This window comes from Eurosta solidaginis, unplaced genomic scaffold, assembly GCF_040869045.1.
Source record: "Eurosta solidaginis isolate ZX-2024a unplaced genomic scaffold, ASM4086904v1 ctg00001056.1, whole genome shotgun sequence".
Classification (NCBI taxonomy): Eukaryota; Metazoa; Arthropoda; class Insecta; order Diptera; family Tephritidae; genus Eurosta; species Eurosta solidaginis.
Window position 1 is genome coordinate 393,802 of NW_027136899.1, and position 17,246 is coordinate 411,047.

The 17,246-nt window shown below is 33.6% G+C and overlaps 1 pseudogene; it reads left to right on the forward strand.

Annotated features, from left to right (window-relative positions):
- Positions 1 to 1,041: 1,041 nt before the first annotated feature.
- Positions 1,042 to 16,055, forward strand: LOC137235716 (uncharacterized; annotated as a pseudogene).
- Positions 16,056 to 17,246: the final 1,191 nt, after the last annotated feature.

The window sequence follows — 17,246 nt, forward strand, 5'->3', positions numbered from 1 at the left end:
TAAAAAGGCTTCAGCGTTATTGAAAGCGAATTCTCGCAACGTACCGCACCAGTCAAGTGCGAGTACGAAATTATGTTCGCCCTCGTAAGCGTACTGAGTTCAATGGTTTTAATAGAGCTTGACATTTTCACTTAGCGTTGAGATACGTTTTAGTTTTTTGTGTTGTAAGATATGACACGATTCAATTAGCAGATCGGAGCAATATCATGGATATATGTACAAATGTATGTATAATTAACGCTTAAAAAAATTTTTAAATTCTGACATTACACATGCCTGTGTGTACTATATGTATTACGCACAGGCTTCAAGTGTGATCTAAGTAAGCTTTTGTCATGAGAGCGCTTTCAATTAGGGTAATTTTTTGCTGCTTATTTTTGTCAGAATGCAGTTTTATGTTTTCAGAAATGTGTGTGTTGGTAATATTTTATGGTTTGTTTGCTTCTGTTTCCTGCTTTAGTTTTGACTGTTATGATATGTAATGACGTTACTTTTGTAAATACGAGTAAACTGTTGCAATACACTCAGAGAAAAAACCAAGTTTTTAAACTCGAACTCAGAATATCCGAACTTAAGTCGTGTAAAGATTTAAAATACTAAGGTATTGATGAGATATCTTATTTTGAGCATAATTGGGCTGTTTACAGTCTCGTGTTAATTGATTCTGAAAGTCGAATGTTATAGGGAATTAGGTAATTTGGAGCTCCGCTGGTCACCATGGCTGGGTAGATACTACCTCTTGCAGGAGGGTACCGAAATTTTTCTGGCCGGAAGTGCATGAAGACTTTGCTATTAATTGTGATTGTCGTTCCGGTGGGCCACTGTCCAAGCGGTACGTTTTAATATACTGTAACTCCGTTCCTCCTGCAGTTGCAGGCGGGATGATAGTTTTCATCATCGAGTTGCTTCAGCTTCAGCTTTACAGCTTGTGTCAGAACTAGGTGAGATACAAAAAAAAAACTCTAAAAAACGATTATCATTTAAAATGCATTCTCTTTTTATGAACACAATTGTCTATGACTCACTAAATTTTGTTTAACCATGCGGTAAAGATGGTCTATTTAGTAAGATCACGATCACTACCTGTGCTTAACCGCTCAATTTACGTTTAGAGCATACATGCACACATTCATATACATATGTATATTTACATTGTGATACTTCCTAGAACTGATTTGTGTCAGTATTTTATTACCATCTTAATCATCTTAACCTTCGTAAGGGTTAGTTGTCGTCATTCAAACTTGTATATAATCTACTATACTTTAAATTAGAGCGTATCGAAAAAGCAAAAATTTGCCTTACACCCCATTACATCGGATGCTGTTTCGACAAGGGCGTATCTCAGCAAACCTTTGAAAAACGAATTTTCTTAAGAAAAATTCATATCCTAGAATTTTTCGCATAAATGCTCTGAGATAGGGCGTTTAAAAAAAAGTTCTTAGATAGAGCGTCTTAGAAGAGTCTAGAGGACCATACATTATCTTATTAACATATCTTACCAATGTATTGGTACATATTCTTCAAAGCCGGTTAAAAGTGACCCTAATATGAAGGCGACGATGAGAAGTTTGTTGCAAAAAACTCAAAATTAGGAGAAAAAAGACATACTTTTTTTGTTTTATGCTCTACTGCAAATAGGGTATATTGTACCAAGGGCTTAAGCCGTGTTAGCACGTAATATTTATGTATCATTTGTTTATTTTCTTTAATACACTTTTCTCATTATTCGAATATCAATGAGAACAGCGCGCTAATATTTAAAATTATTATTATAGGGCTTTATTTAGATCTATTGTGCTTGACCTTTATTGTTGTGGAGCCTTACTGCATGTGGAGCCCTTTTACTCAATATCACGCAGGGACTAAAAGTCACGCCTCCTAGATGGCAGAGAGTATGTGAACCGGCGTTTTATCCTTCAGCTCACAAAAGCGACAGATTTGTGTATCGAAAGATTTAACTTACGTTATATAGTGGACAACTGTGCCCCGCATAGTACTCAGTGAGAGTGCGTAGGTCCTCTCTGCTTAGATTAAGAGTGGCTGATACTATCTTTGCTGGAAGTATAAACAATTTGGCCTGCCTTTGCCCTAGGCATTCAATCCAGTGTCGTCGGAACTGCTCTGTACCCAGTTAGTTATGGTTCCTCTTGCGTGCCTTTGTGAGTACACAGAAGGGCTCTGAACCATGGAATGTTGCTAAAGAACCCTGCTTGGCTAGGTAGTCTGCCTGTTCATTACCTTCATGTTCCTGATGCCGGAGAGCCCATTATAATAAAATCGTGGTTTTGGTTTCCAGTTTGCAATACAGGATTACCTATGAATTTTCTTATTACCTTCAGTTTACGATCTTTACACTCTTTACTTCAAAAATACTTTGAAGGTGTACTACAGCAAGTGTTGTATCGTTCTCTATTAGAATAGGCACTAAGTGCATAAGCAGGGGACGGTCTCATTGCACCCGTTTTGCCAAAACAAACTATTCGATGCAATTTTGTTTTGTTATTGCTGTTCTTTGCGTGGTCTTCGGCCACCAAATTAAGGAATCGTAGGTGACTACTGGCTCCCCAGCGGGTTATGAGGCTTAAGATGTAGCCGTGACAGGTATGCGACTAAAATACCGAATTGATTCAAGGGGTTGCCAGCGCAATATATAGCTTCTCCAACCCAATTGTCAACCTCACCTATCCGTGGCGAATCCTGTTTATTTAACAGCCGAGGCTCTAGCGACCTCAAGTTCCTCATGTATCCAGGAAGTGGGAGGGCGGGATGGCCTAGAAGGTTTCATGTGTTCATACCGGATCGTTGCCAAGAGGGCTAGTGCTTTAATGGTGTATTTTACCAGAACTTACCGGATCTGTATCCGGCAAAGGACCATCAACATCGATAACACTCCCCAAGTCCTGTGGGGAGTGTCCTTATCGCAGCAACAACACTGGCGTCACAAAAATATTACGTGTCCAATATAATATTTCGCGAGATAACACCCATGTTTTGCCATAAAGTCGAGTACAGGCGAAAAGGGTTCTGTCCAGTATAACCCCTAGGTATTTTGCTTCCATTGAAAATCGGATTTTTTTCCGGGTAAAGGACTAAAGTATGATAATGATATTTATAAACTTCATTCTTGTTTTTTTTTTTGCTTTCAGATTATTTACATCACTGCCGAAATACACTCAACGTTTATTATTTTTACTCTTTGGTACATTCCGTGTTATTGCCAGCAATGCAACACAAGCCAGTACGGGCATGACCAGCGAGGCGCTGGGCGTTTCGGTTGCGCCGAATTTCTTTCAGTCATGCGTTAGTGATGGCAAAACGGCGCGTATGGAGGATGTGCTTAAATTTAAGGTTGGTTTAGATTATAGATAAGTGATAACTATGCTGTTCTCAGTATGTTTCTACATTGCAATTGTTAATAATTATTTTATTTTATTATTTATTTAAATTTAAGGTGGCCACAAAAATTATGAAGCAGATAATCGATAAATTTGCTACACATGATTTATTTGGACGCGAAAATTATGAATACTATGCAAGAGTTACTGGACGTATACTCAAAGTACAAGACGAATGGATATGCAGTTTTCAATATCCACCCCCACCACGTGGCAAACTAGCGCAACAAAAATATGCACGTAAGTTAATATTATTTGAAATTAAATAAATACGAGCTTCTGTTATATGGACGCCGATAATTTTTATCGCAAATTAGTTTGGTTGAATTGGCCTAGCGGGTGCGTCCCTAACCTCAGAAACGAAAATTAATCTCTTGCGACTGAGCATTTTTCAAGGTTATGGCCGTTCGGACACTACGATGGCGAATCCGAATTCTGAATCCCTGAACTTTATTTTGATTTTATTTTCTTAATTTCTATTTTAATAAAATTGTTGCTCTTACCTTGCAGTTCAACAATCTCTGGAGGCTGAGAAGACATGGCTGCAGTGTCAGTGTGAGCGATGGGGTTTGCGTAAGTATTTTTATGTTATAGCTAAAATTTTAAAATTTAATTATTTAACAAAACCAATTTGAGACTTAACATCATTTGTGTTTGCTTTCTAACATCAGTGTAGTTTGCAACTAATACTCTTAAAGAATATTATATAACAAACAAAAGCTAACAAATAGTAGTTGTGACAAAAATGTGACTAGCTCTTCTTATTCTTCTTCTACTACATATACTTACAATTTCATTTGTCTATTTGTCAACACTAATTAAACGTTCTTAAATTTGTGAAACCATACATATGATATGAAGTTTTTCATTTTAATTAAACACCATTTTGTTCTTCGTTTTTCAAATTAAATGGAGTCACTAAAACAGCTCTTGCCTTAAAACCGACATTCAAATGAATTGATCATATTCATCAAACATTTTCATATTTGGTTTTGGTTTTTTACTTTTCACAAATTAGCTGCTTTATTAATAGTTATATTTAGAGTAGCTTTTAAATCGAAGAAAATTGGGTCATACTGCGAATGACAAATAATACTTTGCAAGCTAAATATTTTGACATTCCAAAAGTTGTGTGAAATTTGATATGAAATCTCGTTTCAACGATTTAGTGTGGGCATACCCACGATATTGGAATGACTTATACATGAACAATGGCTATGATTTCAATATAATCCTGTTGAAACCGTTAATACGGATCTGTTTTTAATTTCCTATACGTCGTTGCACAGTCACTTTCTATTCTCCTCGTTTCCGTAACTAATGTAAAGTCATTATTATGTTCGTAGTATACTGCCTACGAACAACACCTCGGATATTTTAACCCGTAGACGTAGGTAGAGACAAATAGGGCTCATTACACTTTCCGGCAAAATGTGGGTAATGGACTAATCCAATTTCTTTAAGAGATTGATACATTGGCAAATAAATAATTTTAGATGTAAGCTTCGACGGTGGCCCACGTCGATATTTTCATGCGATAAAGTGTACCTCGTGGTCACCGTGGTGTGATGGTAGCGTGCTCCGCCTACCACACCATATGCCCTGGGTTCACACCCCGGGCAAAGCTACATCAAAATTTTAGAAAGAAGGTTTTTCAATTAGAAGAAAATTTTTCTGAGCGGGGTCGCCCCTCGTCCAAACAAGCGCTCCGAGTGTTTCTGCCATGAAAAGCTTTCAGTGAAAACTCATCTGCCTTGCAGATGCCGTTCGGAGTCGGCATAAGACATGTAGGTTCCGCCCGGCCGATTTGTAGGGAAAATCAAGAGGAGCACGACGCAAATTCGAAGAGAAGCTCGGCCTTAGATCTCTTAGAGGTTATCGCGCCATACATTTATTTTATTTAAAGTATACCTCGTACAAAGAATTGACAGCGTTTTTGGACCTGACCTCGACATGCTTGTTCCAGTTTAGCTTTCTTTACAGAATAAAACCTATCTATTTTATGTCTCTGAATGGCCTATCATGTGAAGGGTAGGAGTGAATAAATCTTCTTCGAAGTAGCTTTAGAAAGTCCTCCATTGTCGGGACAAATCCTAGGAAATGTTTTGGAACCTATGAAATTGAACATTTTAATAGGTAGAGAACAATTTTATATGAAAAGTTTGCAAAACTATTTGGAATGTCACAAAATATCTAGCTTTATACCAGTTTCCAGTTCCATTCTATTTAAATGAAATTCCCTTATGGGCTAATAGAAAGCTTAATATTGATTCAAACCAGTTTATAATTATTTTTGTATCGAGTAAAGCACGAAAAAATAGTTTGCATTTTCTTATTTTAAATTGCAATGAAATAAAACTTTACATTTTTTCTTAAAAAAAAATTAACACTCAAACATTTGTAAAAACCAAAAATCTCTTTTCTTTCACTTTCTCTCTCTCATACTCTGCCTGTGTGTGTTGTCATTTATGAACAATACTACATTGACTCTGCAAAATTTCAATTGTCTGACTGACATTCATATAAACAAACAAACATATGTGAATTAATGAATAACGAATGATGAATGAATGAAATGAATCATCTCAAAAACTAAAACACAGTTGCCCAGGAAGAATCCCGCTCCACTCCTGCCTTGCTAACCAGCTCTAGCTCAGCTTTAGACAACAGTGTGCTTTCATTGGGCGTAACACCAGAACATTCATTTATTGAATCATGTGCACGACTATCTGTTTCCCTAGAAGGACCAGATCTATTTGCGATGACATCATCACCGATACCAAAACGTAATTTACAGGATTTACAACAACAACACCAACGTGACACCGACAATGATGCTGATGTAGATGAGGAAAATTTCGATTATGATGATGTTGCTAACGATGACGACGATGATAACGATGCATTAGATTTTGCCGCTGAATTCGAATTAAGTAACGATGACGAAGATTTGGAAATAATCCGAAAAAATTAGCTTGCCACGCACATTTGTTGTACCTGCTGCACACCACCAACGAATAGCACGAATTACAAAAACAGCAAAGTCTACAGCTACAACTGTTGCTGCAAGCAATCAACCAACTGATAGAAGTGCAGTTTTAAATACCACTTACACAATTGGTGTAGATAATGTTGATGGAAGCAACTGCGGTGTTGGTGTGGTGGCAGCGGTCGACTCGAACGATGATGATGAAGTGACCGTTGTTAGACGTCGCTATCGTCAAAATACGAAAAAGAAAATACTTACACAAACACGCATGCAACGACATCAACGACGTTTGCGTGCAGGGACCAAAAGCCTTGATGGTGGCGCTGGTGCCGGTGGTGGTTGTAGTGATCACGAACAACGCCTAACCCAGCAGACGACGACTATGAATGAAATGAAAAATAATAAAAAACAAAATAGCAACACCACACAAAAAGAAGTACAACAAATGACTACAGATGGCGCACATGCTCTAGTAAAATGACAACGCGCACTTGTAGTCGCTGCAATCGTGGTATACGCCATTCATCATCATGTTCCTCAGCTTCGGGTGGTGGTGCTGGTGCTGGCGGCGGCGGCGGCTTGGGAAGTGGTAGTGGCATGACTATGGAAGAGTTGCGCGCCGTCAATCGTTATGCTGAGAGTACAAAGAGTCTTTCCTATTTGCCACAGGTGAGGGACGATTTCTTGCTTGCTTCACGGATTTCGGTATAAATAATACCTACATACATTTATATGTATATTGTACTGCTACTACATGCATATGTACGAAAAAATAATTAGTTAATCCACATTTTTTTTTATTTATTTCTGATTTCAATATTTGTTGTAAACTCACATGCATTTGTATTATTAAAATACGAATTAATTAATATTTTGCATTGTTTTTTTAGTTTTAACTTTATTCCTTTCCCCTTCACTTCATTTTCTGCTTTACACAAAAATATTCCATACAGTAAACTATTTAAATAAATTAATTCAAAATGTGTTTAGCTTATTTACACATTTATAGGTTAGAATTTGCTAAGGAAGCTCAAAGGTTTAAAACTAATCGAATATTTAATACTTAACTTAAGAAAATTCAAAAAGCTTATACCGAAGTATTTTTAAGTAGTTTTTTTTGTTTGTGTACCAACATAGGCCTGCGTTGTTAATCGAAAAATAGGTTATGTATGTGCTTATTAGTATTAACTAAAAAAAGTAAAGCTTAAAATAACATTGGATTGGATTTATCAAAAAAGATAGGCACGTTCGCCATGCTTTCAAGCTATCAGTTATAGATTGTGCTGCCCTGTTACTTTTAGTTCTAACAGGTTATCGATAATGACGATAGTGTCTCGATATTAACGTCAATAGTTTTAACTTATCTCTATCGTAAAGTAATTTGTACATCATACCTTAAAAATGTTTAAATATGCAGGTAATAAATATCGTTTATATTATGGATAATAGACTGGGTCGATTTATTAACCGATATCGCGCCATCGATTTTCCGATTGGGTTTGGGCTTAGGAAAAAAATGTTCCCCTACGCAAACAAAAAAAAAAAAATAAATTTCGAGCCTGCGAAAAGAAAAAATGGCGAATGGGTAAATTTTTTGACCCAAACACTCCCCAAAACCCAAAAAATATTTTTTTTTTCATAAAACTGCTACCGCCAACGTTTTTACAACAGTTTTTTGAAAAATTTTTTGTGGGGAGTGTTTTGGTCGCAGGCTCGAATATTATTTTTTTGGGTATGCGTTGTGGAACTTTTTTTTCCTGAGCCCAAATCTTATCGAAAAATCGATGGCGTGATATCGGTTAACTTTCGTGAATACAAATCGACCCAGGTTAATGGATAATCATTTATATCGATAGTCATCACAGTCGAGAGCCATTGATAGTTCGCCATTACAAACTTTTTAAATAAGACGAGAAAATATAGTTCTTATCGGAAATGCGCTTTGGCTTGAAATATTACACTGAATTTGGGTACTGAACAAAAATGGACCTTTGCCATCGATAGAGATAGTTCGAATTATCCCGCTAGAGAATTGCTTAAAGGTCTCTTGACACATCCCATCAAGGCTATTTTTAAGTTAGTACCATGTACACCAACATCCCGCTACTATCTCTAAAGGATGATCTGAGAAATTAATTCGAATTTAACTTTAATTTGTATCAAGTGTTCTTATTTTTTTTTTGTTTTAAAAAATATAAGTCTAGACATTTCCATTTATTCTTCTATATCACTACAATCACGTTGCACTTTTCTAACATAGCTGAGATACTGTCGGTATGTTTTTAAACTAAAGCATGCTTTTCAAACAATATAAACTCATGCTCATATTAATAGGTATACAATTAAAGATGATTTACTTTTATGCATTTTTTTTACTCATTCTGTCTGAGGAAATTGAGAAAAGAAAGAATAAAATGTAAACAAAAAATGTTTCCGCAGTTGAACGATGAATCCTCCTTTAGTGAGCTTTTTTTTTAAAGGTTTATTTAAAAATAAGCGCAATATATGGAAACAAATTTAACATCTACAAAATTTACGCAAAGTTTAAAAAAATTAAGCAAGCTTTGCAAAAAATTGTCATTTGAAAAATTTTCGACGGAGATTCTAGTTAAATTTTGAATATGCAGTTTTGTGAAATAAAGTTATCAAACTTCCTGAAAAAGACCTGAAAGTCCCGAAACGCGTAGTTGGGAAAAATAAAATTTTAACTTTGCCATCTCTTTTCTGGGCCGTAACGCTCCATTCTATCAAAATGTAATTGATATTTTGCCTCACAAAAAAAAAAATGAAAAACTGAATTAAGCATGAAAACAAATACCAGCAGGATGGCCTAGTGGTTAAAGGCTACTGCAGTTTCACCATGTGATTCACGGTTCGAATCCCGGTGAAACCTTTGATAACATTACAAAATTGCCTGATCATGATTACGTTGGCGGTTTTCGAAATGGGTCCATCGCAATATGCCAGTAAATGTTTCTTTCTTTTCAGTTTCTCTTAGAAAACATAATAATTGAAATTCAATTATTATAAGCAGGTGTTAAGCTCATGAATTCTTAAAATTTAATTTTTTTTCTTTAATTAATCCGTTTTTAATATTGTACGAATTAATATGAGCAGAAGTGTAGTAAAGAGCATTCAAATACAAAAAAATTATGAAAAATTTGTTTTCTTACAAAAAAATTTAGAAAACGAAAATTTTCCACGTTTTATGAATTAAAAATAATTTCTCCATGTAGTTTTGTCAGAAAAAAAAATTTTTTTTTCACATTTACCTGCTCGTCCTAGAGTTTTGTGAATTATAAAAAAAAGACACTCTTTGAATTTAGGTAATTTTTATTTTGTTTCTAAATAACTTTAATTACATTACATTTATGTATTATTTTATAAATATTATTTTATTAAATAAGTTAGTGTCAGTACATCTATGCATACATACCAACTTCGACAAATTCAGTTTTTAAATGGGATTTTATTCAGTTATAAATATTTATCAGACGCAATCGACCATGTATATACAGTAGTGGTCACATTAAGCGCCCGGTTTTTTACACTTAACCTAATTCCGTTATTTTTATTAAAAAACTATCTTTTCATTCAGTAACAAATAATTAAAAGTTTTAAGTCTCGCACAAAATTAAAACAATTATCATCAAAATTAAAAAAGAAAAACTTTTTAAATTAAAAAAAAACTGTACAGTAATAATTAGCGTTTTAATAGCAGCACTTCAATAAACAACAATCTAATGGGCACACATTTTTTTTTATTTGAACATTTTTTTAATAGAAAATTATGTTCAAAAAAATAAAAATAAAAATGTGCGAATTAGTTGAGATTTATATTAAACAAATTTTAATTGACCACCACTGTTCATTCCTCTGAATGTATGTATGTACAAATATTAATTAAATTAAATGTCAACCACTTTTTTATTGAATTTTGTGCACAAATATTTCATGAAAATTTTATAATAAAAAAAAAAATCATACTTTTATGTAATTTTTTACTGTATAGCCACATTACAAATAAGTAAAACTCGGATGTCAAAAATAGGATTTTTGTCTGTATGCATACAGCATACTATCTCCTTCTACTCTTAATTGTAAACAAAATGCACAAAAAATAATGTAGAACTGGAATGGGAAAAAACAAAATTTTGCAGATGCCGTTCGGAGTCAGCCTAAAACATGTAGGTCCCGTATCGCTAATTTGTAGGAAAATTGAAAAGGAGCACTACGCAAATTCAAACAGAAGCGCGGCCTGAATCTCTTTGGAGGTATATCGCGTCGTGTATTTATCTTTTAGATATACACGATTACTGTGTTCGTTTAGCTCGAATACCACAGAAATCTAGACATGTGTTTCGGCGTGTTGAGCCTCAAAGTTCGCTAATCTAAATGAAAGGCTAAATCTAATGAAAAGTAAAAAAGGAAGAAATAATTATTTCGAAGGCTTGTTTCCCCATTAAGTTTATAATAATTATTTTTTAAAAACTTGACTTGCTTCTACATATACCAAATATTACATATTGTAACGAATTTAGTGCAATACCGCTACCGTTCGTATCGCTAAACTGTTGAATAAATAGCTCTAATATTCAATAATTCAAAATGGCCTTTATTAAAGTACTTCGCAATAACACTGATACTTCACAATCAATTACTTGCTTAAATCAAACTTATTAGTCGTGCCTCAGCTGGTGCTGGTTTTGTTTCCTCGTTGGCATATTTCTAGGCGCTTCTATTTCTAGAATTTACTCAGATATATGCATGTGTTTGTGTGTTTCTCTCCGCTGCTTGTATGTACATATGTGTAGACATAATAATTGTTTATGTGCATACAAGTCTCTGCTTAGTATCGGCTTAGAGATGATAGTATCTCTTAGTGTTGCTAATATTCGTCACAATATTTATTTTAGTTTTATAAGACCTTAACTTGTCAACAATTATTTATTATTATTATTTGTATTTATTTGGTTTATAATATTTTCTTGCAGGTTTTAAAAATTTTCTCTTTTAGTTTTAAATCTTAAAATTAATAGTTCTGTAAATACACGTTTATTTTTATTTCTATGTTTGTTATGCTAAAAACGCAAAAGTTATTGTGTACTTTATTGTAAAGTTGTAATTGAATATTTAAAATATATATTTATTGGCCGCCGATTTTAATTAGTTAGTAAATTTATGTGTACACCTAAATATAAAACAAAAGTTTTCATACAATAAAAACTTTTTTATTATACATTTTTTTATAACTTTTGTATATACATATTTCTTTAAGTAATTTTCTTTATTTGCTAAGAGCTGAGCGTATATTCAATGCAACCATGTTATAAAAGTCACATTTTTGATATTATGTAATTTTTTTTATATTGTTTCAAGTCCCGTAATCGCATGGTGCCTTTCATAAATTAAAAAGTACGACCGACTCGGAACAAATGTGTATTTCTCACAAAATCATTAAAAAAGGTTGTAAGATGATGAACGGATTATTTCCATCTCTTGTTTTTCACGCCATGTTGTGCTTTGTAACACTCGAATTGACGGTAGAAGTTTCAATCCGTTTGAAAGAAATTAAAAGGAGACAGGAGTTACCATATGATCCATCAAGCAAGAAAGATGATCATGTGAAAATCTAATGACGTCAAACTTGTAAAGTTGCTAATATCTCTAAAGAGACAAGACTTACTAATTGGACACTGCCTTCTGGCGTCACATGCTTATAATACCGTTGTGCATGGTCTTTGTTCGTGTCCTGCTCTCAAAGGGGGGGGTCAAGGTCAAGGTCAAGGTTCCAGTGGGTCAGGTTCCAGTGACTAGGAGCGACAGAGCTCCGAAATTTGGAGGCAGCAGTTAAGTTAGGTCCTAGAAAACTTGCAGTATTTGCAAAGAGCACGGAGTTATTCTATAACATAAATCTGGGTTCCTAATTTGGGCTTTTCCGTTTGGTCGTTAAACACATTCTGGTAACACTATGGACACATTCAGTCTATGTAACGTCTTTATTGACCGTGCTTTGAACCTTTAAAGTGCGATGACGGTGCCTGTTCGGGAATCTGGTGTAGTGTTAATTGTTGTCCATGTTTTTAAGATGTGCTCTACCTTGTACGATTTTTTAATTTAATTTACAATTAACTGTCTTTCAGCTCTTAGCTTATTACTTTAGCCATTAGGTTTAAAATTTTTATTGTTTAACTAAGTAGTTATATTAGTACTGCTACAAAATACGTAGTATATCTATGTACATATATACTGTTTTGATCAAATATTGGCTATAAGGCTAAAGACAGTTGTGAGAGGATATTTACTGAACGTGAATAGTGTCTCCATGAATATATTAGGCATAACGGAATTTAGTATAAACTCAAGAAGAAACCTCTGGGATCTCCCTTCTTTGACGATGTTTGTGATCTGGCTAAGTTGGAACCTAAGAAACTCCTGACGTTTGCTATATTGACCTGTTGGTTTGAGTAGGGGAGAGATCCACGTGGTATCACAATGGGACCTTTTTGGGCCTAAGTGCACAGGTGCTCGCACCGGTGGCCACTCTAACCTAACCTAACCATACACTCAAGCAAAACACTATCAGCCCAATTCTAAACGAAAATTCCGTGCGAGTTTTCTCCCTTCTCCCATTCCTCGTATTCTAAATAAAAATTCCTTGTGAGTTTTTTCACTTCTCCCTTTCCTCCTATTCTGAACAATGTTCGAAAAAGCGGAAACCGGTTATGGGAGAAAAGTAGGTATTATGAATGTGAGGGAGAGGGAGATTTCTCTGCCATTTCATAGGAGTTTTTTTACTTGTTAAATTAAAGGGAATGCATCAAAAAAGAAACACTTATTTGTACAAATTTGTGCTAAAAGATGTATTTATATTCTACCACAATATTCTCACTTCTAATACAACAACAACTACAACCACAATATTCTTTATTTTAAGTTGAAAAGTATATCATAAGCAACGGTAGAGCTCTTGGTATACAAATTTGATGCAGCCATCCAGAAATTGCGCAAGGATTTTTTAATAAGGCTTAAATAGATTTTGGCATATGATGAAGGACGAATTCAACTCAACTTGGCCGCCAGAAAATTGCTTTGCTGAATGAAAGCAGGCAACTCCGGCAGATTTGTGTTATGCGGCCTTCTTCTTCTTATGTTCCGCTGTTGATGTTGCTGTGGCACCAATTCATTACTCATTTCAGTGAATACCACATGAAATGCAATAAATACTGTGCAATGTTTATATTTTATTTCTTAATTTCCAACAAATTTGCAACAATAATTACACTTTTCAATTTTTTAAACAAAATAAGAAATGTGCAACGAAATTTCAATTGACAAAACAGCTGAATTCGAAAATTCGAAATTCCTATTCCCCAATTATTGTTCTCCCTAGGAGAACAGAATTGGAGGAATTTTTCCGCGGGAATAAAAAAATCCGCGAGAACAAAATTCCGCGAGAATATTTAGAATTGGTCTGTATATACTCGTTGCCAAGCAAAAAATACCATTGCGAAGCGAAGCTCGAAATCGTATTATTCGCTGAGCATCACTGAATAGAATTTCGCTTTCGAAGTGGCCCCGGACTGGCGCAAAAAAAAATTAACTTTGTGTTTGTTTTTTGAGAGAGCGTTGTATTACAAAATGTAAATCAATATCGAATTAGTCTCATAATAAATGCATCAAAGATTTGTAGGCTTTCACGAATGAATTTTGTTGAGCAAGTTTTCTACTTATTCTTGAATTATTAAGACAAAAATTGATTTAAAGATGCAAGAAGATTTTGAAGTACATAAGAAAGGAAATAGTTTATCTATAGAAAACTATCGTGGCATGCCAAAACTTTCCACCATTCTGAAATTATTTTAAATCATCGTTACCAATCAGCTTATAATTTCAATTTCTACATAGACTAGCCGCCTGCCAACATGAATTTGAAGAATATAACAATTTTCAATATAAAAATTGTTCCTTAAATCTATAATCATTTCTTTTAAATACTACACACATTCAAGCCAGAACTCCTTTTTTAAAAAGTTACGTGTTTTAAATATATCATGCTTTTTAAAATGCTATTTTGTAAAGGAATGTACAAAAAACAAGCACACATTATGATGGATGTGTTAAATTTGATTAATTTTCGAAATTTAAACACAAGATTGTTTAAAAAAAAAAACAATATACAAAAAAATACCATAATAATAATATTTTGTATATATAATATTTTATCATACATTTCTTTTTTTTATTTAACTACTTTTATATACATACTTCTGTATCGAAATTCCTAATTTTTCAAAATTTATGGTTAAAGTAATATTTTTTTTATTTTGTATCAAAGCTAATATAATCAAAAAAGTACTTTTAAGAAATACTAATTTTGAATAATAGTACTTTTTGCAAATACTCTTTTGTACAAACTGAACAATTGCAAAGCATTGTATTTCTGCTGCTTGATTTGCATTAAGCAAAGCAATCCTTTTAACTTTTTTATTTGTGCGAAAATCTTATCTTACTTTATTGTGTTGAAAAACAAGAGGTACAAGGGAAAAATACTACTTTTTTAATAAATTGTTTTGAATATACTACTTTTTAGATAAACTAAAACAAGGAAGCACTGCTGCATATTATTTTTCATTTTTTTTAATAATTTAATTTCTAATAACACAGCACTGGCACTCACACATGAACGCACAAGCATTTCCTAAACGTGTCTAACGCCTAAAAAATAATTGGCAAGAAAAAAGCCGAAAAGTGGAACAGTATAAATAAAAGGTTTATAATGTTTTTTTTTTTTTTTAATTTCTTTGTCAAACATCAAAACATAACAAAACTACCCTTTTCACTTATCACATAACTTCATTTTATGCTCATTCCATTATTTGTCCCGTATTTAATTAATTTTTATTGATGTGCATAAAATTTTGCTTCATTTGTTTTTTTTTGCGAAGTTTTTTCTGAATGCAATGGCAACACTTTTTCTTTTCAAGCACTTATTACTTAAGGAAAAACAAATTTTTACAAGAAAAAGTTATAGAATACAACTACAAAAACAAACTAAGCTCGTAATTTTTCTTCTGCCAATTCCTCCTTTTTTCTCTCTCCCCCGGAAAAAATACCTTTGTATGTACTACAACGAAAATTACAACAACTACAACACCAATATAATAACAACAACTGTGATCTCACTGTCCATGTATCTTCGGAAATGAATTATATAATGTCATGCGCCCGATTTTGTTAAAAATGTATACAACAACAAAAATTGCACCAAAAAATATACCACTTGGGTGAAAAACAAAAAAAAAATGTTAATTGTTTTAAAATTCAAGGTCCATGAACGTCAAACTGCACGCATGCGCACACGTTCCGAATGGTTTTTGGGTCCTAGGGATAGTGAATTGACACTAAATTTGCCCAACACATACAGTAATTGTTGTTTGGCTGCTGTACAACAACAGCAGCAACAATACGATTACCAACAGCAACAACAATATTTGCAATTTCCACAGCACAGTTATCTGGGCGGTGGCAGTACGCGCGATATGCGCACACATCGTACGGCTGACGTCGATGATGATGATGAGAACAGTTTAGTGATTTGTGGCAGTGGTGGAGGAGGCGGTAGTGGTGGTGCAGTTTATACGTATTATAAAAAACGGCTGCAATAACAACAAAGAAATGGTGCACGTCAGCTTTTGCAGGCTGAGCAAATGATGGATACAGATGATATAGGCGGCGATAATACGTATTGCGATTATGGTGCAACAAGGAAAAAGCAACGACAACAACAACAATTTCTACAAGTTGAGACAGCCTTTTTCTACTACTATTTTTTCTGCTTTTTCACCTGCAATACAAAAAAATTCAATTTCAATTATTAGTAAATTTTCTTTTGATATTAGTAGTCACAAGTACAACTACAAACTTAATAGTAATAATAATAACAATAATATAAATAATATTATTAAAAAAGATTATTTTGTAGAGAATTTTATCAGCCAAAATAAACTAAAAATTAATAACACCAACTATATATTGCTAGCAAATTGCCAACAAACTAATGAACATTAGGATGGAGCCAAATTTACAAAATTGTCTGCTGCTTTATAAATTGAATTAATTGTGTAACTAAAACTGTACATACCAAGCGTTTTTAAAAAAATTCGAAGTTTCTAAGAATCTGTATGAAAATTTAGAATATTTTTAAAATTTTGTTCGAAGTTTAGAATTTTTTAGAAGTCGTGTTTGAAATTGGTTAGTCGCTGTATACACACGAATATGTTTGTTGCTGAAACTCGTACCTTTGTGAAGAGGAGCCGTGGCAAGCGGACGGACACCGCGTTTCTTGTGTTCGGCAACTTGATTTGTGCTGTTTTTCTTTCGTTTTAAAGCTCTTTTATTTGAATATTATTTTATTAGAATGAACTTTTTATCGATTTTGATCACAGATATTTATAATTTTATTTGAAATTTCCAATATTTCACTATTAGTTTTTAAATTTTCAAAACTTGAAAAAAGTGTTTAGAAATTTAAACAAAATGTCAGATGGTTGCATGGAAAGAGTCGCCGTGTGTAAATAAGATACGCAACTCCAAAACATAAGTTGCCGATAATAAGCAACAAAGCTTTTTGTGTGTAAACAGGACTTAAAGAACTCTTTAAATTTTTTCCAAAAGTAACGAATATAAATAAAGATAAAAAATAGTTTATTAGATTTGGTAATTTTGACTGCTATTTTCGAGTGGGAATATATATATGTTCGTTGGCATAAAAAAGTATTTACTACAGCTTCTGAATTCTTTGTCGAAGCCGAAAAACTTTAACAATAACTCGATTCTCTTTTCTGCGCAACGAGTTC